General features: G+C 42.3%; 2 pseudogenes; one reads left to right on the top strand and one right to left on the bottom strand.

Annotated features, from left to right (window-relative positions):
* Positions 1-36: 36 nt before the first annotated feature.
* LOC129050332 (heterogeneous nuclear ribonucleoprotein L-like) lies at positions 37-24799 on the bottom strand (annotated as a pseudogene).
* On the top strand, positions 5607-7149 carry LOC129050340 (fascin-like; annotated as a pseudogene).
* Positions 24800-26162: the final 1363 nt, after the last annotated feature.

Genomic DNA, 26162 nt, shown 5'->3' with positions numbered 1-26162 from the left:
AAAAATCACATGTACAACAATTTTTTAAAAGTGAGGGTTAATTTTGGGAGATATCAGTTCCCCTCTCCCTCCCCCTGCAGACTTCCAGCGTTTCCATTAAGGTTAAGCCTCTACGAACCTAGCATTAAAAAAAAAAAAAAAAAAAAAGGAATACAAGATCTTTTGCAAATAACAAAAACAAAAAACAAAAAATGGCATAAAGGACAGAGAAATGTCTTCCTGCTTAGATGGCACTCTTCCTAGGCACCTAATTAGGAGGCGTGCTGAGCGGTGGAGAAACACAACTTCAGAGTGTAAGGGTATGGACCATTGGGTTTTTCATCTGGTAATGGTTCAGGAAGCCCAGAGTCTCCAGGGCATCACTCTTGGATTCCCACTCCAGCAGTCCAGAGGAGCTGCGCTCACTTTTGCTGAGAATACTTTCACAGAAGATGGCCGTTTCACTCCAAGCTCATCGCAGATTTCAAAGAAGTTCTCCTCAGTCACCTCCAGCGGGGTGTTGAAGAAATGCAGCACGTTGCTGGGGTGCTGGATGTGGTTCTTGGCTGCCTGCTCTGGGGTGGAGAACCGATTGTTCTGGGATTCACTGAAGTCTTTGTAACTGCAAGACCCGTCTTCCAACCCGTATGACTGACCGGGCATGATGGCTGGCTGCTTGGAGACACAGACATTCAGCTTCTGCCCAAACATGAAGTTGCTGTTGAGGTGGGTAATGGCCCGGTCCACAGCGTAGCCATCAGCCATCTCCATCATGGCAGCCCCCGGCTTGCTTTTCATGAATTTCACCTTCTCCACATTGCCATACAAGCAGAAGACATTGAAGACTCGGTCACAGTTCATCTTAGATTGATCCAAGCCATAGACCACCAGCACAGGGCTGTGGGCGTGAGGGCCATCCTCGGGTGGTGGGGGAGGGGGTGGGGGGTGCCCATACTGGGGGCCGTAGCGACTTGGGCCCCGACGGTGAACCCCCACTGGTGGACCCATCCTTCTCCCTTCGTAGTGAGGGGTGGGGGGCCGTAGCCCTCATCATGGTAATGGCTGTGGTATCCACCGTGGGGCCCTCCATATTCTGCTGGGTGATCTCCCAGGAGAGGGGGCTGCCTCTGGCGTTTGTTGGGTTGCTGCCAGGGTCACCTTGTCCACTGAGATTGGGGTTTGTGTAGTCCCAAGTATCCTGATCACTCTTGAACACATTCAAGCGTGTAGGCTTTGCGTATTCCATCTTCAGAGCACAACAGCCAGAATAGATATCAGCCCCATTGAGAGAGGCCTTGGCCCGCTGGGCACTTTGAACAGAGTCGAATTCCACCATCGCCTGAACTCCATTCTTCCTGAAAATGACAATTCTCTGGACAGGGCCACAAGGATTACAGATAGTGTAAAGAACATCCATGGTGATAGAATAAATGGGGTTCAGGATGGTAAAAAGAAGCACACTGTTCACGCTCCGGGAGTCATCCGAGTCCCCGGGGCGGGAGATCTTCTGGATGGTAGAGTAGTTGACAAAAGCTGGGTGATTGGCAATGCATATTTGGTTGTCAGCTGCGTAGCTCACTGCGTTGCAAGCCCCCAACACATCTTCAAACTCCACCAGTGCTTGTCTCTTTTTAGGCATTACCACCACAGAGCTGATGGGTCCAAACTCCTGCAAGGCCTCCACAAGGTCAGCTTCCACCACACCCTCAATCAGGCCCCTGATGTGGACAACTGGGGAGGCAGGGGTTTTGTGCGGGTCATCGTAGTTCTTCCCGCTGCCTCCCGCCACCCCGCCTCCTCCACCGCCACCGCCACCGCCACCGCCGCCGCCTCCGTGCTGGTCGCCGGCGTTGCCAGTCTTGAGCCACTTAGTGGTCCGGCCGCCCTCACTGCCGCCGCCCTGGTAGCGGCCACTGCCGCCTCCGCCGCCCACCGCCGCCATCTTCACCGTCGCTCCGGACGGCCTCTGCTGCTCGTCCGGTTGCTGCCTCTGCTCCAGCCGCCGACGCCGCTTCTCCTGGGAAATTATTTTTCTAAGTTAGTTTGGTAAAGTTTAAAAGGGTTGTACTTTATCCTGTAGACAATTGAGAGTAGTTTTCTGTATTTAAGAAGGATAAATAAACTGTTCTGTGTGCAGGGCGGATTAGAAATGGAAGACATTGGAAGCAGAGAGAAGTTAAGGAAGAATGTTGACATTATCTTAAAGTGTTAAGAACCTGAACGAAACTCATTGCAAAATCATTGCCAGGGAATACAATGTAGGGCCATTGACTGACTCTAGTGGTAGATGGGGACAACTCACAGAGAGAAATCTGACAATCCATGTTTAGCAGAGGGAAGGAAGCCAGAAATAGTTATTATTAAGTGCAAGACTTCTGTTTTGTTGGTTTTTTGTTTTTTACTCCCAGCAAGCTAAATTTGACAATAATGTAGCTCAATTTCTCCCAATCTCATTTTGTTAATCTCTATAATCTTGCCCCAGAAAAGCCCCAGCTCAGAAAATTCTGTATTCATTTGTCTTCATAAGATTGTAAAAATTTCAAAACTGTCTGTTCATGATAATTAGAGAAATACAAATCAAGACCACAATGAGATACCATCTTACACCAACCAGAATGGCTATTACTAAAAAGTCAAAAAATAACAGATGCTGGTGAAGTTGTGAAGAAAAAGGGATGCTTATACACTGTTGGTGGGAGTGTAAATTAGTTCATCCATTGTGGAAGACAGTGTGGCAATTCCTCAAAAGCCTAAAGACAGAAATAGCATTTGACCCTGCAATCCCATTACTGGGTATATACTTAAAGGAATATAAATCATTCTATTATAAAGACACATGCATGTATATGTACACTGCAGCACTGTTCACAATAGCAAAGACATGGAATCAACCAAAATGGCAATCAGTGACACACTGGATCAAGAAAATGTGGTACATATACACCATGGAATACTACGCAGCCATGAAAAAGAACAGAGATCATGTCTTTTGCAGGGAAATGGATGGAGCTAGAGGCTATTATCCTTAGCAAACTAACATAGGAACAGAAAAACACCGCATGTTCTCACTTGTAAGTGGGAGCTAAATGATGAGAACTCACATGGACACACAGAGGGGAACAACACACACTGGGGACTTTCAGAGAGAGGAGGCAGAGAGATGGGAGATCATCAGGGAAAATAACTAATGGGTGCTAGGCTTAATACCTGGATGATGAAAGAATCTATACCACAAACCCCCATGACAAAAGTTTACCTGTGTAACAAACCTGCACTTGTACCCCTGAACCTAAAATAAAAGTTCAAAAAGGAAGCAAAAAAAAAAAAAAACTTTAAAGTAGCTCAATAAGTTTTATATTAATGTCAACTTTAAATAATTTTTATGCACAATACGTTATGAAAATTCATTTACCTTTTTTAAAAAAAGAATGCGAAATTTTAGCAGAGTTTTCAACAACAATGTTATAGTTAACAAGAGAAAAGCATCCTGATGTTTTACAAACTGGTGTTTCAATGAATTACTCTTTTTTTTTCTGAGAGGGGATCTCGCTCTGTTGCCCAGGCTGGAGTGCAGTGGCATGATCTTGGCTCACTGCAACCTCCACCTCCCAGGTTCAAGTGGTTCTCCTGCCTCAGCCTTCCAGTACCAGAAGGCGTGCACCATGACGCCTAGCTACATTTTGTATTTTTAGTAGAGACGGGGTTTCACCAGGTTGGCCAGGCTGGTCTCTAACTCCTGAGCTCCCAAACTGCTGGTAGTACATGCATGAGCCACCGTACCCAGCCAAAATGAATTACTCTTGTGTTCTATTCATTTGTTTTTCCTGCATTTTCATTTCATTTCACTTTGATGAACCAACAGAAATACCCGATGCAATACAGTGACAGCTTCAAAAGCTTCATGTTAACAAAGTTATCATTTCACAGTAGATAAAATAATATGTGAAAGTAATGAGAATTTAGGAATTCCTCTAAAATCAGAATTTAAAGACATACCACTTACCTTTTGTTAAAATAGCTTACAGCACAGAAGTCTTAGAAAATGGGCATTAGAGTGTCAGAAAGCTAGTCATGTTAAAAAAAACCTTTCAAATCAAGGCTAGCCACCTCATTAAATAATAAAATGAAGAAACTGCTTATAAAACCGGTGTTCCATTTTCAATTTTAAAAAAATGTTGATAGTAAAATAACCATTAATTTAAAATATTTTTCTGCTCACTTCTAGAAGGTGACCTATTTAAGCCCCACTAAACCACTTAAGTGACCTACTTAAGCCCCACTAAAGCAAATGGCATATATTGGGATCGGATTACCAAAAGTATGCCTTCCATTTGATTGGCCATATACCTTTTTGTTTCATGCATGGATAATGGCTTTTCTCCTTCTTCAGTAACCCAAAGGAAAAGCTGACATTCTAACCTGGAGCTGCACATTCAAGCTTTGACACATGCCTCTCGCTGGTTTTGTCTAATGCTTATAATAAACCTGTAGAGTCAGCAACTTTAGAAAGATGGGTTGAAGAAGTGTCTTTGTCATAGTTTGTATTTTTCTCTGAGGCACTTGGCAGAGTCACCTCTGGTGTTTCAAATGTGCTTGAAAGTTATCTGGCTGCCCTCTGAGAAGTTTGCATAAAACCTGCTTTACTTAAAAGCAGGCAAAATTAAGGTTTCTGTAACAAAACCATAGGCACTGCATTGAGATAGGACAAAGACCAAATATCCTGCTTCCATGTGGCAGAGAAATAATGAATAACTTGGTTCAAGAGCTCATGGAGTGGCATATCATCACGCCATTATTAATAGAGAACATCGCTAATTTCTAAAGGGGCTTAATGTCATGATTATTTTATCCTCTTCTTTCTGTTGAATTTTTAACATGTATGTCTACTGCAAAGTACACAAAGGAAATAAATTAGCACTAAAAAAAGGGCTTCTTCACAACCGCAAATTATATATATATTTCTTTCAGAACATCACTTTAGAGAGAAAATAGCAAAACTTCAGCATCATCACTTTTGTGACACTTCACTAACCAATCCAAATATAGAAAAAGAAAGAGAAATTGAGTACATTTGCATTCACTGTACATTTTTAGCTATTTGTGTAGAAGAAAAACAATTAGCTTATTTAAAAACCCTAAGGTGAGTACGCAGTTTTTAATTATTATCTTTGCTGTTGTGATTTGTATTTGTATTTTATTTATGTATAAACCCAGTATATAAACCTATGTCAAATACTTCTTTATTTTTGATACTAATTCAAAATATTGGTGACTTTTTTAGATATGAATATCTCATATGTATCTTTTAGAAATTATCAGAGTTATAAAATAATATTTGGGAGGTAAGGAAGGCACTAGACATAAGAAACTTGTGTAGACAAATACTTTGTCACCAAAGTTGTATATTTAAAAGTCCCTATTCTGTCTCTTATCAATTCAAAATTAATTCATTAGAAAACAATTTTCCTCAACATTTAATCCCTAGTTGTTCATCTTTTTCACTAGTTGTATTGCATTACTCATTGCTTCATAGCTAAACTCTGTTTAAATCTGTTAACTGAAATGATTTTAAAAACCTTTCAGTGGAGCGCTGCGGAGGGCGCGTGCGGGCCGCCGCCACCGCGGAACAAAGGAGCAGGGGCGCCGCCGCAGGGACCCGCCACCCACCTCCCGGGGCCGCACCGCGGCCTCCCGTCCACCGCCACCATGACCGCCAACGGCACAGCCGAGGCAGTGCAGATCCAGTTCGGCCTCATCAACTGCGGCAACAAGTACCTGACGGCCGAGGCATTCGGGTTCAAGGTTAACGCGTCGGCCAGCAGCCTGAAGAAGAAGCAGATCTGGACGCCGGAGCAGCACCCTGACGAGGCGGGCAGCGCGGCCGTGTGCCTGCGCAGCCACCTGGGCCGCTACCTGGCGGCGGACAAGGACGGCAACGTGACCTGCGAGCGCGAGGTGCCCGGTCCCGACTGCCGCTTCCTCATCGTGGTGCACGACGACGGCCGCTGGTCGCTGCAGTCCGAGGAGCACCGGCGCTACTTCGGAGGCACCGAGGACCGCCTGTCGTGCTTCGCGCAGACGGTGTCCCCCGCCGAGAAGTGGAGCGTGCACATCGCCATGCACCCTCAGGTCAACATCTACAGCGTCACCCGTAGGGGCTAGGAGCACCTGAGCCGGCGGCCGGCCGACGAGATCGCCGTGGACCGCGACGTGCCCTGGGGCATCGACTCGCTCATCATCCTCTCCTTCCAGGACCAGCGCTACAGTGTGCAGACCGCCGACCACCGCTTCCTGCGCCATGACGGGCGCATGGTGGCGAGCCCCGAGCCGGCCACTGGCTACACGCTGGAGTTCCGCTTCGGCAAGGTGGCCTTCCGCGGCTGCGAGGGTCCTTACCTGGGGCCGTCGGGGCCCAGCAGCACGCTCAAGCAAGGCCACCAAGGTGGGCAAGGACGAGCTCTTTGCCCTGGAGCAGAGCTGCGCCCAGGTCGTGCTGCAGGCGGCCAACGAGAGGAATGTGTCCACGCGCCAGGGTAGGGACCTGTCTGCCAATCAGGACGAGGAGACCGACCAGGAGACCTTCCAGCTGGAGATCGACCGCGACACCAAAAAGTGTGCCTTCCGTACCCACACGGGCAAGTACTGGACGCTGACGGCCACTGGGGGCGTGCAGTCCACCGCCTCCACCCAGAATGCCAGCTGCTACTTCGACATTGAGCGGCGTAACCGGCGCATCACACTGCGGGCGTCCAATGGCAAGTTTGTGACATCTAAGAAGAATGGGCAGCTGGCCGCCTCGGTGGAGACAGCAGGGGACTCAGAGCTCTTCTTCATGAAGCTCATCAACCGCCCCATCATCGTGTTCCGCGGGGAGCACGGCTTCATCGGCTGCCGCAAGGTCAGGGGCACCCTGGACGCCAACCGCTCCAGCTATGACGCCTTCCAGCTGGAGTTCAACGATGGCGCCTACAACATCAAAGACTCCACAGGCAAATACTGGACGACTCCGCGGTCACCAGCAGCGGCGACCCTCCTGTGGACTTCTTCTTCGAGTTCTGCGACAACAAGGTGGCCGTCAAGGTGGGCGGGCGCTACCTGAAGGGCGACCACGCAGGGGTCCTGAAGGCCTCCGCGGAGACCGTGGACCGCGCCTCGCTCTGGAAGTACTAGGGCCCGCCCTTCCCCCCCCCCCGCCCTTCCCCGCCCTTCCCCCCCCCCGCCCTTCCCCCCCCGCCCTTCCCCGCCCCTCCCCGCCCCTCCCCGCCCCTCCCCGCCCCTCCCCGCCCCTCCCCGCCCCTCCCCGCCCCTGCCCACGTGGCGGCTCCTTGCAACCCTCCCTGCTAACCCCTTCTCCTCCAGGTGGGCTCCCCGGGGCGGGAGGCAAGCCCCTTGCCTTTCAAACTGGAAACCCCAGAGAAAACGGTGCCCCCGCCTGTCGCCCCTATGTACTCCCCACTCTCCCCTCCGCCCGGGTTCCCTACTCCTCTCGGGTCAGCGGCTGCGGCCTGGCCCTGGGAGGGATTTCAGATGCCCCTGCCCTCTTGTCTGCCATGGGGCGAGTCTGGCACCTCTTTCTTCTGACCTCAGACAGCTCTGAGCCTTACTTCTCTGGAAGCGGCTAAGGGACGGTTGGGGGCTGGGAGCCCTGGGCGTGTAGTGTAACGAATCTCTTGCCCCTCCTGGCCACCTCCTCCCAGCCCCCCAGGAGCTGGGCACGTGTCCCAAGCCTGTCAGTGGCCCTCCCTGGTGCACTGTCCGGAAACCCCTGCTTGGGAAGGGAAGCCGTCGGGTGGGCTAGGACTGACCCTCGGTGTTTTTTTGGGTGGTGGCTGGAAACAGCCCCTCTCCCACGTGGCAGAGGCTCAGCCTGGCTCCCTTCGGTGGAGCGGCAGGGCGTGACAGCCACAGGGTCTGCCCGCTGCATGTTCTGCCAGGGTGGTGGTGGGGGGGGGGGGTAGGGGTGTGGGGGCCATCTTCCTCCTGTCTCTTTCCTTTCACCCTAGCCTGACTGGAAACAGAAAATGACCAAATCAGTATTTTTTTAAATGAAATATTGTTGCTGGAGGCGTCCCAGGCAAGCCTGGCTGTAGTAGTGAGTGATCTGGGTGGGGCGTCTCAGCACCCTCCCCAGCGGGTGCATCTCAGCCCTCTCTTTCCGTCTTTCCCGTCCAGCCCCAGCCCTGGGCCTGGGCTGCGGGACGCCTAGGCCAGAGCCCCTACTGTGATTGGTGCTCCCTGGGCCTCCTGGGTGGATGAAGCCAGGCGTCACCGCCTTGGGGAGCCCTGGGGTGAGCCGCCGGGACCCCCCTGCTGCCAGCCTCCCTCGTCCCCGACATGCATCTCACTCTGGGTGTCTTGGTCTTTTATTTTTTGTAAGTGTTATTTGTATAACTGTAAACGCCCATGATAGTAGCTTCAAACTGGAAATAGTGAAATAAAATAACTCAGTCTGCAGCCTTCCCCCCACAAAAAAAACTTTTTGTCCATTTTTTACCTATTCCATTTGACATTGGTCTCATATGATATCATGATACAAAGGAAAATGACCCCACAATGATATGATTCATAATTCCACTATAAATTTCCTTGATGCTTTGAGAGTGTGATTTATTTTGCCCCCCTCCATTTTTTTTAACTATAAAGCAAGTACATGTACAATAATGCCATTTTTTTTCCAACCCCAAATAAATAGAAACAGCTATAGGACTGAAGTTTCTAATATGAATCTTATAGTTTACTTAGCACATGCTTTAATAAAGTTTCCTCTTCAGGTAACTAGAATATTGTGTCTGGTGCAAGACTAGATGTTTTGTCAAAAACATATGTAATGTTCATATAGCAGAGCTTTGGCTTTATGCCATGAACAAGCAGGAGGTGTTTTTGGAACTGTCCTATTGATTTTCACACGTTATTTATTGGAAATGACTGCCGCCATTCCCACATAGTCCTAAGTGTGAATATTTACCATATGTATGTGGCTTCAAGATTATTTTGTTGTTCACAAAATCACCTATGTCCTCCCATCAAAATACTGTCTTCATCTTAAAAGTAAATGGCACTGTTTTATTCAATGATTTACATTTTGGAATCCTAACCAGATATTTTTTTCCTTAAATTTCAAGCACTGCATTACTTCCAAAGGCATGCTATGGGTATGTGGAAATTATATCAAACATGAGTAAATTTTGTTGACCAAGACTACAGAAATAACAATACCATCACATAAATATATGAATACAGACATTGATGGTTGGTGAAAATTACCTCCAAATGTCCAATGCCATGAGTATATTTTGAATAGCTAGTTTGATTTTTATTAATATTATATGAAGGTTATTTCTAAGCCTGCAGACATAATTTATGGAATATACTACTCAGATATTTGAGAATGTACTACTTCAATATTTGGATATATTTATTCCAAATATATCTCCACTGTGATTTTTTAGGAGATATAATTGCCATCACAGAAAGATATTGCTGATTCCGATGAAATTTTTAATTAAGTAGAAAAATCAAAGAACGCAATTCTTTTTCAAGATTTCTTCAAATAAAGAAATAAGCAAAATTAGGCTGTGGTGTTGTGAATAACACCAAGAAGTATGGAGTCAGGCGAGCCTCAGGTTCTGTCACAGTTCTACTGTGAAGTGGATAATTCTAAAGGTGCGTTTCTGTGTCTTAGGTTTGTGGAGACCTACAGTAGCATTCCACAGACCAACACTGAGCCTACCCCACGACTATTCAACCTGCCCATTATTGGGTAGCTTTCATATAACCAGTTAGAAAGAAAACATCTATGAAAACTATTTACTAAAGAATTATATATTTTAATTAAGGGTACCGAACATGGTCAAGTTAGAGAACAATAGAGTAGAAACCTTCTATTCAAATATAATTGAGACCAGTTTTTTGATAGTTAATCTAAAAAGTGAGTTAAGGAGGAGGATCATGCGGTTAAAAAAAAACCAGAAATGTAAATTATTTGGCCAATATTTTGATATAAGTCCAGGACCCTTTGATTATTACTCTATTAACTGGAGTTTCTATACATTGTCTTCTTTGTATAAATTATGATCATAACAAGTCAATCATAATTCTAAATTTTTACCTGTTTAAAGTAGAACAAAAAAAAGTAATTGAGGTGCAAAAACCTTTTAGCTTGTTAAAATTTTACTATTCTGATTATTCTAATTTTATAACTTTTTCTTAAAATTTTTACATTGCTTAGCCCTCCTATGAATCAACTTAGCTTTTTCTAATCTTTTCAAGACCCAAATATTTTTACATAAATAGTACCACTATATTATAATCACATCACTGATTTTATTTATGTCACAAAAGACCAACTTGAATACAACCTAACTAAACTGTCTGGTAGATAAGTTAACATAACACCAAGTTGAGGCAACAGACTTACATAGGCATAATAGAAAACACACTGTTATTTTACAGGGAGAATGTACAGTGTCAGTTCATTCAACAAGTTAGTTAAACACAACTCAACTAAAACAATGTCATTGAAAAGTAGCAAATTCTGTTTTTGTTCCATGGACTTACAGCCAATGAGTCCTGAGAAAGAAGAGAGAATTTAAAGAGCTTCATTGGCAGGTGAATCTGTACTTGGCCTTTTAGCTTAGAGACGGCAACTCCATATTAAAAGCAGGAGAATAGTGAGACATCCCATATAAAGAAAGAAATCAGAACAGACATGCAGGGGCAAAAGTAGCCATGGTCTGCATCCTGGCTCAGGAGGACAGTATGTGTTGAAGAGCAAAGCCTAGAATGGGCTGATGCCTGTAACCTCACCCCATCCCATTGCTTTATCTATTCACACTGCTTGCCCAGAAAATCTGGTGCCCCACAGTGAGAACAGGAACTGGGCATCCCAGCTAATCTTCAGCTGGGTAGGTCTCATAGGTTGTCAGATTTGAAAAAAATAACAATAGGCTTTGAAGAAAAAGACTTGGAGATGAAGCAGAATGCTCTTGCCAAAGCTTCCCTCAATTGACATAAGAGGAGCAAATTTATTTCCCAAATTAGTTATGGTATAATTTACCAGGTATCCAAATAAATTTGTTTAGAGACTAAGAGTTTTCCCCTGGAATAATGTCTGACTATAATTTTACATATAATTCTTTTATTCAACAAATGCTCAATGTATGTTTGTTTTATAGCAAACACTTTTAAGGAATTAGGAATACCATTGTGAATAAAATAGACAGTCTCTACTAAATGCTTAGTTATGATGGGAGGCAAACAAATACATAAGAAAATAATTAAGAAATACAGTTTTATGCCTAATTATGTCAGATGACAGTAAGTGCTGTGTCCCCAAAACACTTACTCATTTTCTCAAACTATTCTAAAACAGGGAAGGTGCATAAAGAGTGCTGGACATGGGACTGAAGATTCTGTTTTAAATATGGTTGCCAGGGAAATCCTCACTGTGTAAGAACATTCCATCAAGGACTTGAAGGAGATGAGGGAAGTCATCAAGAGGATGGGAAAAAGAACACTCCCAGTAATAGGACCAGCAAATGCAAAGACCAGAGGAGAAAGACATCTGCTTTGTTTAAGGGACAGCAAACAGGTCTCCCTGCTACAGCAGAGTAAATACAGTGGTAATGGTAGAAGAGTTTTTAGTTGTAAGGCAAGAAGGGGACCAACCATGGAGAGTCTTAGATGTCATTGTGGAGATTTCTATTTTACTGGAGGTGAAATGGAAGCCACTGAAGGTACTTGAAATGGAGGCTGATATGGTTCACAGCTTTAATAGTCTGCTGTCTGCTGAGATAAGAATTGACTATAGGACAAAGGATAGATCTAGGTAGTGAGATGTTATCGCAATCACCTAGGAAAGAGACAGGATGATTTGAACTAGAGTGGTACTGGTAAGAGGTGGTCATATTTTGAAAATATTTTTGAAGTAGAGTTGACAGGATTTGGTGATGAATTTGACATGGGATGTGAGTCAAATTTCATAGCCAGAGCCAAACATCCCTATTTAATTACATTGAATATAATAGAAAAGGTGGAGGGAAATGGATCAGGAAAAGAAAGAATAGAAGTTTGGTGTGGGAAACAGTAAGGTGAAGAAACCGGTAGAGATGTTACATATCTAAATCTGAGTTCAGGAGCTTTGAATGCATAGAAAATTTGATCATTAGCATGGGGCTGGAATTTGAAGCCATGAGACTGGACGTCATTTTAGTTTAGTGTATTTCCACAGATTATATTTCAAGCATCATGCTAGATACTTTAACGTTTGGCCATTTTAAAAGCCCCTTGGTAAATTTCACAGGAATGAGGATTTGACTGACCTGTTTTTCTCAGATGTCTGACTTCAGTAGGATGCATGATTTTACTATATTTAATTCCCTATAAAATTCCAAAATATCAAAATGAGACCTATATTTATTAGCAGGATTTTTCAGGTACAATATTCCTACTCAGATAGAACTATATCACTTAATTTCACAGAAATATCCTTCCCTGGGGTGATGATACTATTATATCACCAATCATGAAATCATGCTGACTTGCAGGCAACAATGGAGCTCACATTTTGATCTAAGCTAATTTGCATGACTTACTTAAATTATGAAAATACACACTTTTAGAGAGCAGACAGATTTTGTTAATTCTGAATTATGTCAAAGTATCACTTAATAATTCTCAAGGGCCCAACTCTGGCGAAACAAGATGCTGCAGTGTATGTGTTTCCTATTCCCTTCCAACTTTTTTCATCATGATTCATCACCGAATGCTATGAAGTCTAGAAATTTAATTAATGGATCTCAGGGCCACTGGACCATGCATTTACACAAATTGCTCTGTGAAGAAGGAGCACTCACTCTCTCTCTCTCTCTCTCTACCCGCCCCTGCCCTTTCTCCCCCCCTTTCTCTTTCAAGAGCAGAACATTTTAGTGACCTCCAGTTAACTGGCTGAACTAAGCAGCGATCTCTTAGGTAATAATGCACTGCTAACAAACCTCAGCATAGACTATAACGCTACCACTAAAGCTTCCATTCATGTTGTTCTAGGGCTAATAAAATGGAATATCGTATTCTGGCTCTGAGGAAATTTGAGATTGTCTCATATTTTCTCAGTTAAACCAGAAAATAATTAATTTTAGGGAAGGGACAAGAATTGCTGTGGCAGAGCCAGCCTGATAAATAATTTCTATTCATTCTCAATGTATTATCCGTTTTCTCCCTACAGGCTCCTTTTTGTTACTCTTATATCAAAATCCCACTTAATTTTCTTGCCATCACAACTCAAAAATCATACCTACAGAAGAGCTAAAGTTTTCATCTTTTTGCTTTTGCACAAATTCTATGCCGGCTATGAGAGTGTAAGCTTTATAGTTATATATAGATATTTTTATTTATAATCTTTCTTCTGCAAAAAAGGATTAAAGTGAAGCAAAAAGAACATGTAATAAGATGAATAATGAATAGAAAAATAAATTGCTTTTAAGACAAAGTAAAGGAAACTATAAAAGGGAGATGACTAGAACTATTTAGCAAGAAGAGACCTCATTCTTTCTATCAAATAGTGCGGTGTAATTTGCACAATGTACCCAATGGTTAATGAATACATATTTGTTGAGGATAGCATTAATAAATAACATGACCAATGAAAAACTATAACAAAAGATTTTTACTCTTCAGGAAGTAATTATTAGGTAGGTATTTTAAATTCTAACTTTAAAAGATAGAGGAAAAGATATATTGAGCTGGCCCATAAATGCAACAGGAAGACACAGAGTAACAATTACTGCAGGTGAATTTCAGCTCTCGGTCTATCTACCAACCAGTGTCACCAGGAACCTTCTTCAGACCCGTGTATCCAACTGCTTATTTATCTTTTGCACCTGGATATCCCTCAGCTACCTCCATTTAATTCATCTTCTTCCTCCAAACTGGTCAGCATCCAAGCAGATCCAGAGAACTGTGAGGAGCTATTCTAGTCTCTGCCTTCTCCCCTGTTGCTGATCCAGTTAAGAGGGCCAAAGAATATAGTTGAGAGGACACCAGCCCTGTATCTAGTAGCATTTAGTTTTAACCTCATCCCTTAACTTAAAATTGGCATGGCCTTCGGTAAGCGATTTAACTCCTCTGAATATCAATTGATAAAATTTAAAAAAAGTCCAAAATTCATTGTAGTGAGGATTAAAATATCATGTTTGGTACATCATGAGCTCTCAATAAACAACTGCAGTATTATTCAAATTGGTACACAGGCCTGTCACTTCTCCTTCCTTTTAGATTTCTTTTTCCTTCTGTTTTTGCCTCTGAATGCCCCAACCCAATCTCTCTTCCTTGATCATCTTTTTAGGAAATCCATCCCCACCCCACTCACCCCACCACTCCTCACACTCCTTTCTCTCCTACTCCGGCCTCCACCACAGCTGCTCCATTCCCGCTTGTAATCCAGCCTCTGCACCACTATCAGCGCTGCGGTTCTGAAATGCAAACCTCATCATGTTGCACCTTATAACATCTTTGACACCTACTTGTCTCATGATAAATTCTCAGCCTCTTAGTTTTAGGTTGACCATGACCATTTGTGATCCGACCCTGTCCACTCTCCCTCCTGATTCTCATTTCTCTCACCAAATTCTCCACCCTTTGTACTGAACAACGTGGCTCTACTTTCATCTCTTCAAACTTATATTTTTTCCTTGATCCTTAACTTTGCTCACAATGGTCCTCCCATCTGGAATAGCATTTTCCCTGTGGGCCTGGAAAATTTGACTATTCCTTTGTGATGCAATTCAGTCTTCACTTCCCCGTGAGTGACCTTCTTAGGACAAACTGACAGTACCTTATATTGTAGTCCCACAGTCCATTAGGCAGTCTTCAAGTGTCCAATATGACAGTGCATGATATTAGTTGTTTATATGCCTATTTCTCCCACTGGCTTTGAGAAACTTGAGGGATTGTTGTAACCATTTGTATCCCCAGTGTGTAGCATAGCGTGCATCTATTTGTGTTTTGAATGAGTGAGTGAATTAATGAATGATGAGAAAGCAATGACCTATGTTTTGTCTCTACCAGTCTTACATGAGATTATAAATAGACTGATTCAGCTGAAGATTCCAGGTCCTATTCCTTTTGCAGTTGCTATTGTATATGTTAGCAAAAGCTTCATCCCTTCCAAAAATTTTTTCAGTGGTAGCAATAAATTCATTGTCTTCTGGGAGCAACATTGTGCTCTCTCTCTCTCTCTCTCTCTCTCTCTCTCTCCCTGATTTGCCTATTGCTACTTTGAAGAGTATGTGTTTATGACTTTATAATTTGTTACAGTGAATGTAATAGGAGCCCTTCTGTTTCTTCATAAGTGGTTATGAAAAAATATTCACACTTGCTTATGATTTTCTCTTACTGTTCTTAATGTAATGCTTCTAAATTAGATATACAAAAGTGCTCATCTAGAAGATAATGGAAGCATAAGCAAAACACAGAAAAAGGCTTACCAAGAATGAATTATAACTAACAAACAAATGTTAGTTGTATTCCAATAGAATTACTGAATTAGTACATGATGGAACAAAAAATCTATAACAAGTTTAGATGCCAGTAATTTATTGGACACGGATTGTATACACTGTACCCCCAAAATTCTATCAAATTGTTTCTATTTCAAGAAATTTTCAGTTTATTCATGTTCAATACAAAAGTTAATTATACATGAAATATAAACTGAATGGAAAACATTGGCATTGTTTTTCCTGGCTTTCTTGGAAGAATGCAGTAGTAGGGTTAATATTGAAATGCAAGAGAAAGCTCTTCACTCCTCTCCTTGTTCCCAGGATAGGACAAAATACACATGGCCAAGAATGAGGAAATTAGGACAAAACCCAATGTAGTCAAGAGAGTTATGACCCTGAGGTGTGAGGTAAGTTCTGGCCCTGGGAATGTTGACTGACACTGCAATATTTAGTATCTAGACTGGAATGATTAAATATGAAGTGGGTTAACCTGGAGTCTTTAGAGATGGCGCTATTCCCAGAAAGATAAATGAGATCCAGTCCTAGGACAAAAGGACAAACATCATTGGTTGGAAAAAGAAAAAATGATTTAGAAAAAATGAGAAAGAGAAACAAAATGTAGAGGAGAAGAAGAAATCCCAAGGATGGAGACCAAAGGGTTTGCCAACAGTCTGTTCCTTGGGAATGTGAGTTACACAGCAACCTGGAAGATGATGCTACTTCCAAGCCCATGATTCTGTCTCCATGACTTAGGACACTAGTCACAAAGAAATAGAACACACCTTTCTCTTTCGAGATCTCATTGTCCATTGAAGAACTGCTACTCATGGCCTGCAAGAGTGAAACTCACTGGTTCTAGGAATGAATGAAATTGGACTGGCTGGAGGCCTTTAATTATTATGTGGGCCTCAGAACTGATGAGGATTGATGTGGGTGTTATTTCAATAAAGTGTTATAAACAATTCATATATGAAAAATTTATTTTCTTAATTTACAGTTAAATACACTAATATTGTATTTCAGTGTTGTTATTCAAATTAAAGACCATGTCAGTTCTTAGACACAATCTCTCACTGTGTATTAATCTCAATAAGACATTGTAGTAACCACGTATATATTTATATATATATAAAATTTAATAGATATTACTTTTTGAGCTATTTTATGTTTACAGGCAAAAATTAGTGAAAGTTAAAATGCCTGTCTGTAGACTCTCTCACTCCACCCCCATTTCTCCTATTTTTAACATCTTGTGGTATTTTTAACATTAGTATGTTACATTTGTTACAGGTGATGAGAAAATGTTGATAAATTATTTTTATCTAAAGTTCATAATTATATTAGGGTTCACTCTTTGTGGTGTCCATTTTATGGATTTTAACAGAGATGTACCCACCATGACAATGTTACACAAAATAATAGTTTCACTGCCCTAAAAATCCCCTGTGCGCTACCTAGTTATTCCTCCTTTCTTTCCTCCCCAGGAACCCCTGGAAATGACTGATCTTTTTACTGTCTCCACAGTTTTGCCTTTTTCAAAATGTCATATACTTGAAACCACATAGTGTGTAGGCTTTCATATTGGCTTCTTTCACTCAGTAATATGCATTTAAAGTTCTTCCATTCCTTTTTGTGGCTTGATAGCTCTTTTTTTTTTATATAGAACTGATTAATATTCCATTGTATGGCTACACCATAGAGTGTTAGTCCATTTGCCTATTGAAAGGTACTTTGGTTGTTTCTGTCTTGGTAATTATGAATAACACTGGTATAAACATTTGTGTGTATGTTTTGTGTGGGCATAAGTTTTCAACTCATTTGGCAAATACCAAGAAGCACAGTTATGGAATCATAGGCTAAGAGTGTGCTTAGTGCCATAAAAAACTGCTAAACCGTCTTCCAAAGTGGATGTACCATTTTGCATCCCAACTGGCAATGAATAAGAGTTATTTCTGCTCATTGTTCTTACCAGCACTCAGTAGTGTTACTATTTTGGATTTTGGCCATTATAAGAGCTATGTAGTAGCATCTCATTGTTTTGGTTTGCAATTTTCTAATGACATATGATATTGAGTATCTTTTCATTGCTTATTTACCATTAGTAATATGTTGCCATCAGTAACTTTCCTTTCCCTTTCCATTGCCAGTGAGATCCAGCATTTTTTTTTTTTTTTTGAGACATAGTCTCACTCTGTCGCCCATGCTGGAGGGCAGTAGTGCAATCTTACTGCAACCTCCACCTCCCAGGTTCAAGGGATTCTCCCTGCCTCAGCCTCCCAAGCAGCTAGGATTACAGTCACCCACCACCACGCCTGGCTAATTTTTTTTTTTTTTTTTTTTTAGTAGAGGGGGTTTTCACCATGTTGGTAGGGCTGGTCTTGAACTCCTGACCTCAGGTGATCTGCCCTCCTCAGCCTCCCAAAGTGCTGGGATTACAGGCATGAGCCACTGTGCCTGGCCAGATCCATTATTTCTTAATGGAAACGAAAAATTCACCAGTTACTGCATTTTTCCCCATATATTTGTAATACGTTCCGATGTCTGATAAGGCAAGTCCAACCCTCTGCATTTTTAAAAATTAATCATTATTTATTAAAAATTAATATTCTATGCACATTTTAAAATCAATGACCATATTAGATTTATTGAAAAAATAATGTAATTTAATATGAATTTATCACATCAATTGACATGATAATTCTCCACTTATTTGGATTTCCTTTAAGATCAATTCCTAAAATTTTCTATATAGACGGTTTTAGAATTTTTTTTTTGTAGCTTAACTACAAGACACTTTGTAGTGTCTCAATTTCTATTACAGTTTTACACCTTCAATTTAATTATTGCTGACATAGAAAAACTTTTTTTTCAACATCTATTTTAGATTTAGTGGGTACATATGCAGATTTTTTACATGGGATACTACTTGATACGCAGGTTTGGAGTACACATGTATCCATTAATCAGATGGTGAGCATAGTATGCAATAGTTACTTTTTCATCCCTTGTCCTTCTTCTTCCATCCCCCATATAATAGTCTGTTACTTTGTACTGTTTTCTATTATAAATTGGGGAGAAGCCATTATTATTATATATTAGCTTCAGAACAACTAGGTTCAAGTCATGGAAAACAATTTTGCACAAACAACTTTAGGAAACACTGCTTTGAAAACTGTAATCTGAATTATAGCTGAGGCCACAGAAACCAAATATTTACTGAAGGTTCTTTTAAGAAAAACAAGTTAGCCAGGAATGGTGGCTCATGCCTGTAATCCCAGCACTTTGGGAGGCCGAGGTTGGTGGATCACGAGGTCAGGAGATTGAGACCATCCTGGCAAACATGGTGAAACCCTGTTTCTACTAAAATAAGAAAAAATTAGCTGGGCATGGTGGCACATGCCTGTAGTCCCAGCTACTCAGGAGTGTGACGCAGGGGAATCGCTTGAACCAGGGAGGCGGAGGTTGCAGTGAGCTGAGATTGTGCCACTGCACTCCAGCCTGGGACAGAGCAAGACTCTGTCTCAAAAAAAAAAAAAAAAAAAAAAAAAGAAAGGAAAAAAGAAAAAAGCAAGTTGTATTGAAAGAGGACATCATTAACAGTATATCTCTTCAATAATGGTTTATTTTACTATATTCTCCTTCCTCTCTTACTGTGTCCCAAATCTCTTTACAGACTAAAAGAAACTGTTCAGAATTAATCCTATTCATAAAGAACAGCACTTACTGAGTATTGCATTTTCTTCTTCAAATTCTTCAGCATACATTGGGACTATACCATATGGGACCATTTTTATGTTTTTAGTTTTGGGTTTTTTGTTTTGTTTTGTTTTGTTTTTGCTAAAGAAACTGCAACTAGATTTAGGACCTCATTCTATTAGGTCAGTATTTGTCTAATAAACTTCAGCTTAAGCAAAATAAAATATGTGTTGCTCTGAACTGAAACTCCTCAAAACCATACTTTTAAAATTACAGAAAAAATTAAATGAAATTATGTTTTTAAAAATCTTGTAGATGAAAAGATATGATATATAGTAGGTTTAAGTACCTATTTCAATGGTTCCCAAAGTGGGGCCCCCAGACATCCAGGTCCAAACTATTTTAACAGGAATACTAACATAGTGACATTTGCTGTAAAGGTGCAAATACAATAGTGGGTAAAAATGCTGGCACTTTAGCACAAATAAAGGCAGTAACACCAAACTACTAGTAGTCATGGTATTCTTCACTATGCACAGGAAAGGTTTGAAATGGAAGGGCAGGCCGGGCATGATGTCTCGTGCCTGTAAGCCCAGCAATTTCAGAGGCCAAGGCGGGAGGATCACCAGAGGTCAGGGGTTTGAGACCAGCCTGGCCAACATGGTGAAACCCCATCTCTACAAAAAATACAAAATTTAGCTGGACATGGTGGTTGCATGCCTGTAGTCCCAGCTACTTGGAAGGCTGAGGCAGGAGGATTGAGCCCAGAAGGTTGAGGCTACAGTGAGCTGTGATCATGCTACTGCACTCTGGCCTGGGTGACAGAACAAGTCCCTGCTTCAAAAATAAAAAGAATGCCTGTGATGAAGCAGTGAAAATTTTACTATATCTTAATCCTTGAATATCTCTTTTTAATATTTCAAGCAATGAAATTGGAAGCACCCATAAGCATTCCTACAGACTGCCTGAGAAAAAACCCTCGTGTGACTAAGTCATGAAGTGAATTAACCACTTTAATGGAATATCATTTTTACTTGAAAAGAGTACTGACAAACAATGTTATTTCAACTGGGGTTTTTGGAAGACACTTTCTCAAAAAATGAGATTCTGTCATTTCAAGAAAAACAACAGACAGGCCATAATAAAATTCAATAATAAAACTGCTAATAATAAGATTCAAGCTTCTGAACAGAAAATTAGAATTTTAGAAAACTTATATCCACCATTGCTTTCCAAATGTATTCTGATGAGATTGTTGGTGATATTGATGAATGTATTTTGATACTGTATCATCAAATGTATCAACATGTAGAAGATCTCGGTGAACCATTATTTTCTAAGTGACCAATGCATGATGTTATATCACGCAAGGGTAAAAGATCCAAAGTTCAAGAAAAACCAAGTTTTGATGGAGTATCAAAAAAGAAGCCTAGGCAACATGGCAAAACCCTGTCCCTACAAAAAAAAAATACAAAAAATTATCCAGGTGTGGTGATACACACCTGTAGTCCCAACTACTCTGGAGGCTGAGGTGGGAGGATCACCTAAGTCCCCAGAGACTGAGGCTGCAGTAAGCTGTGATCACACCACTGCATTCCAGTCTGGGTGACAGAGCAAGACCCCATCTCAAAAAAAAATTTATATATACATAAATATATAAATATATATATCCACAGTGATCTAAAATGGCTATCTGTATGAGATTGGACATTGTTCACATTTTTTCAAGCAAATATCACACAATAAATTGAATGCAGATGAAAATGACATGGCAGACATCAAGGAAATTTGCAAAAATATAAGATTGTGCTACTCTGGGTTTAGAAATTTTTTCATAAGAACATTTATAACAATATGTGGTGAGCTTTTAAAGAATCATTTAAATATTTCTGATTTAATTTCTAATGATAAATACCAATAGATATAACCTACATAAACCAAAGCTCCTTGGGCCCTCAATATATTTTTAAGAATGTAAAGGAGTCCTGATTCCACAACTTTGAGAACTGCTGCCTTCCCCTCCACTTTCCTTCCTTCCCTAGAATTTCTTCCTTGGAAGAAACATCCCTTTGCCATTTTAACTTACAGAGTTCCATTCAGGCCAGTTTTGCTACTACCTCCCTCCCATCTTTCCACCTCCCTCTCTTGACACAAAATCTGACCAAAGGACTCTACCAGCCCACCCCATTTCCAGAGATTAGCTGTCAAGGTGGGCTAAGCCAAGAAAATCTGGGTTTTCTCTGAGACTAGACCTCTTTTTCTGGGAGATCTGGAATCACAGGGACAAGGTTGGCCACCTTGGCGTAGTCAGAATTCATCTTGCCTCAATGGGGAGAGGTTAGGCAAGTTTCTACAAAGCCAAACTGCTTCCTAGAAAGTCAAAGATAATTATACTTTGTGCCACAACTGTGAGAATGCCCATTTTATTGCACACTTTCTAACATTTTTACCAAACTGATAAATAAAAGCTGGTACCTAGAAGAAAAAAAGGCCAGGTGTGGTGGCTCATGCCTGTAATCCCAGCACTTTGGGAGGCCGAGGTGGGTGGATCACCTGAGGTCCGGAGTTTGAGATCAGCCTGGCCAACATGGTGAAATCCCGTCTCTACTAAAAATACAAAAATTAGCCAGGTGTGGTGGCAGGCACCTGTGATCCCAGCTACTTGGGAGGCTGAGGCAGGAGAATTGCTTGAACCCAGGAGGTGGAGGTTGCAGTGAGCCGAGATCATGCCATTGCACTCCAGCCTGAGCGACAAGAGCGAGACTTCATCTCAAAAAAAAAAAAAGTTTCCATAAAATATAATTTGTTCCATCTCTAGAAACCAATTCAGCAATGAGAACTGAAAGCCACCACTTGGAAGGTTTCAAGGATTTAGCTCCACCTAATGATGTCTAAAGCATTAGTTAAGGTAGAAAAAAATACACACACACACACACACACACACACACACACACATACACACACACACCCCTATGTATTTAGTACCAGGAAACATGACTGACTAGATGGTATAGTCATCCAACAGAAAGCACACAATAACTGAAGCTACTGTAGAGGAATAAGTTATGACATGGATCTACAATATCGTTGAGTGAAAAAGCAGATTACAAAAAAAAAATCTGATTTTTCAAGGGAGAGGGAACATATACAAGCACAGGAGAAAAAAGATGAGCAGATGACTGGAAAAATACAAAATTCTGATAGTAGTACCTTCTGAGTGGGAGAATTCTCAGCAACATTTTCTAGTTTTGCCTAAAATTTTCTAAATGTCTTAAAATAAGAAGGTTTTGTTATCCATATTATAAAATATCCACCACCCCAGGAAACCTAACCTTCAGCACAAATGCTACAACATGTTCAAAGTTTGTTCAGTTTAAGAGACAATCAATTTTGAAAGACATCTAAAATGATGACCAATATGTAAACCTATGCATTAATGTTTTTCAATCATATGCTTTAAATTTTGTAATTTTGATAAGTTTAAGCTTTATATCCATCTTGAAAAAAGTCTATTTGTCTTTAAAATATGACCTACAATATACCAGTTTTTAAACAACGAATGGTACTCAAAAATTGCAATATAAATTCAGGCAGTGTTCCTTACACAGAATGTTTAAGTGCTTCTAACCCTGCTCTTTTTCACCGGTTATGAAAACACATTACAATTATCTAAGCATCTAATTATTCAGGTCCTTTGTTTCTCCTCTATTCTATTAATTTTATAGTAATTTTAAGGCCTGTGAGGATGAAGTTGTCTGGGACAGCTACCACAAAGGTTATTATAAGTGGACAAATTTCAAACAAGTTTATCACCACTACCATCCCCACCATAAAACTATCTTAATCAAGGGCAACACATTTCAAGGTTAACCAAGACAACCTCTTTACTTGTCACTGCTTAAGAAAAGGATTTTTTGGTCTTATTTAGAAATAACTTTCTCTATCTATTTTTCTCCATAAATCCACTGAGACCAATGTATGGCTCTATCTCAAGCACCAGTAAGCAAAACTGCCTGCCAGAATGTTCAGTTTTTGTATCTTTCCAAATGTAGGACACAGCTATCTTTTGACATCACAATTTTTAAAAAATTGATGCACAAACTTCTTCTTGAAAGTTCAGCCAGGCATGGTGGCTCACACCTGTAATCCCAGCACTTTAGGAGGCTGAGGCAGGTGGATCACAAGGTCGGGAGTTCAAGACCAGCCTGGCCAAGATGGCTGTTTCTACTAAAACTGCAAAAATTAGCCGGGTGGGGTGGCAGGTGCCTGTAATCCCAGCTACTCAGGAGGCTGAGGCAGGAGAATCTCTTGAACCTGAGTGGCAGAGTTTGCAGTGTGATGAGATTGCATCACTGCACTCCAGCCTGGGTGACAGAGTGAGACTCCATCTCAAAAAACAAAAACAAAAGCAAAAACAAAACAAGCAAACAAACAAAAAAAGGAAAAGAAAATAAAGTTCAGACATACAGCAGTTGTAATTCTTCTGAAGGCTGGTTATGGGACACATTACTTTCATACTTTGCTGTTCAATAAATGTTGGCTGGAGAATAAAGTAAACTGACAGAATTACCATATAAAATAAAATTCTAAGTGCTCTGACAACAAAACAACCTTAAAATACACACACACACAAACACACACACACAGACACACACACAGTTTTTCCTGCTGATCATTTTACAACTAAACAACCAAGTAACTAAAGCAGAGCCCACAAAATCAGAGTAAAAATTCTAACACTTGGTAAATAAAAACGCACATACACCCCTGTGATCTAAAAAAAAAAATGCTTAAGTATTCAAAGACAGCAATTACAGATACTGAGAACATCGCTGTAAGCAAACTGAGGCAGAGAAAACAAAGGTGCTGATGAGGATTTGAACCACCTAACATGCAGAAACCCACTGGGTGATTTCCTAGGTTCCAAGTTGGCGTTATCTTTCAGAATGATCTTCTAGAAGAGGACACATAACACTGTTACAAAGGATCTGGAGAAAGAGACCCTTGCTTTATCACTCCAGCTCTCCAGTCATGCTTCACATTTTCGCTTCTTCCACTCTTTCACATGAAGTCAATTTACAGACTTCCATCAAGCCCTTAGAGACCTTTTTGTACTATCCCTGACAAGTTCTGGATGTTATCTCTGCACTTTTGACAAATTCTTAGCAGTTAAGATTTTGGTTCAAGCACAATATAGCTAGAATAGGGTCATATACTCAATAAAACAAATATTTACCAAGCATTTATTGAGTGGAAGATAAAAAGCACAAAGCATAATTACAAAATATTCTCCCCTGCCACCATAAAAGAATTTTTTTAAAGGCTTACAGAATATAGCATAACGTGACCAAAGCAAAAACTGGGGGGAGGAAGGGAAAATATCAGCATGAACTCAATACGACCCAGAAGAGCCTTGATGGTCAGACATGTAAAGACAAGTTGGGTAGGGTTAAGGGGTGGTGGTCAGGGGCACAGGTCACAGGCACATTCTACAAGGCAAAAACAGCTGATACAGAAGCCTGAAAGGAAAAGCGGGCAGAGCACCTGTACAGGACTCTTACCTGCGGCATCTACCATACAATGCGCCTTTCCAGAACACAGCAATGCGCAGCCAGACCCGGGGGACAGTGATCACTCAAACAGCACCAGAGGCTGCATTCCAACTTTTCTTCCATCAACGAGTCCGTTCTCATTGTTAGTTTCTCCTTCAACAGAAACTTAAAACCAATTGGCTGAACACGCGGGAGCAAGGAAAACCTGACTGAAGAATGAGGCGTTACAACTTAAGGGCTTTGGGTCCTGGCACGGTGGCTCACGCCTGGAATCCCAGCACTTTGGGAGGCAGAGGTAGGTCATTTGAGGTCAGGAGTTTGACAGCAGCCTGGCCAACACGGGGAAACCCCGTCTCTACTAAAAACACGTTAGCCAGGCGTGGTGGCGGGCGCCTGTAATCCCAGCTACTCGGGAGGCTGAGGAAGCAGAATCGCTTTAACCAGTGGACTGTCAAGAGACATAGGCTGCAATGAGCCCAGATCGCGCCACTGCACTCCAGCCTGGGTGACAGAGTGAGACTCCCTCAAAAGAAAAAATATTTTTTTTTTTGAGAGAAGTCTCCCTCTTATCCCCCAAGTTTGAGTGCAACGGCTGGATCTCGGCTCACTGCAACCTCCGCCTCTCGGGTTCAAACGATTCTCCTGCCTCTGCCTCTCAAGTAGCGGGGATTAAGTCGCCTGCCAACACGCCCGGATAATTTTTGTACATTTTAGTAGAGACGGGGTTTCACCATGTTGGCCAGGCTGGTCTCTTAACTCCTGACCTCAGGTGATCCGCGCGCCTCTGCCTCCCAAAGTGAGGGGATTACAGGCGTGAGCCACTGCGCCCAGCCAAAACACCGAAAATCTTAAAGGTCTTTCCCCTTCCCCGCCTGGGCTCAAAAAACGCCGGAGCCGCCCTGCACCGCCCTGTCGCGGTCTCCGGAGCAAGCTGGCCGACTGAGGGCGACCATGGGTCCCAGGAAGGCTCCGGCAGTCGCGGGCTCCCACCTCGGGGCGCGGCGACGGGGGCCTAGAGGGGCCAACAGCCCCCAAGCCTACCCCACGCGAGGAGTCGGAGAGACGCGCCCTCCGTCTCCTCCCACCCAAGCCTCCCGCAGTCCCGGCCGGGGCCGGGCCAGTCGCGGAAGAAAGGGGCGGGGAAGTGGGGCCTCTCTGGGGAAGGCTCCCCTTTGTCCTGGGACTCCCGGCGCCCCCTCTCTGCCCTCGCCCTGCCCCGCGAGGCCGCCGCCGGGCGCCTCACAGTCATGTTGCAGTGGAGCGTGAGCGGGGGCTGCGGCTCCTGGTTCTTGTGGAAGATAGACCCAGAAACTTCACTTTGGCCTTGAACCCTGACACGGACATCTTCCACTCATCTAGGGCGGGAGGGGCGCGAAGGGGAGCCTGTCCGGAGCCGCTGTCACGGCGGCGAGTACCCCGCGGGGCCGCCCAGCCGAGC

Source organism: Pongo abelii, chromosome 16 (genome assembly GCF_028885655.2).
Source record: "Pongo abelii isolate AG06213 chromosome 16, NHGRI_mPonAbe1-v2.0_pri, whole genome shotgun sequence".
Classification (NCBI taxonomy): Eukaryota; Metazoa; Chordata; class Mammalia; order Primates; family Hominidae; genus Pongo; species Pongo abelii.
Note: the sequence above shows the minus strand (reverse complement) of the source record. Positions and strands in the feature narration are given on the sequence as shown.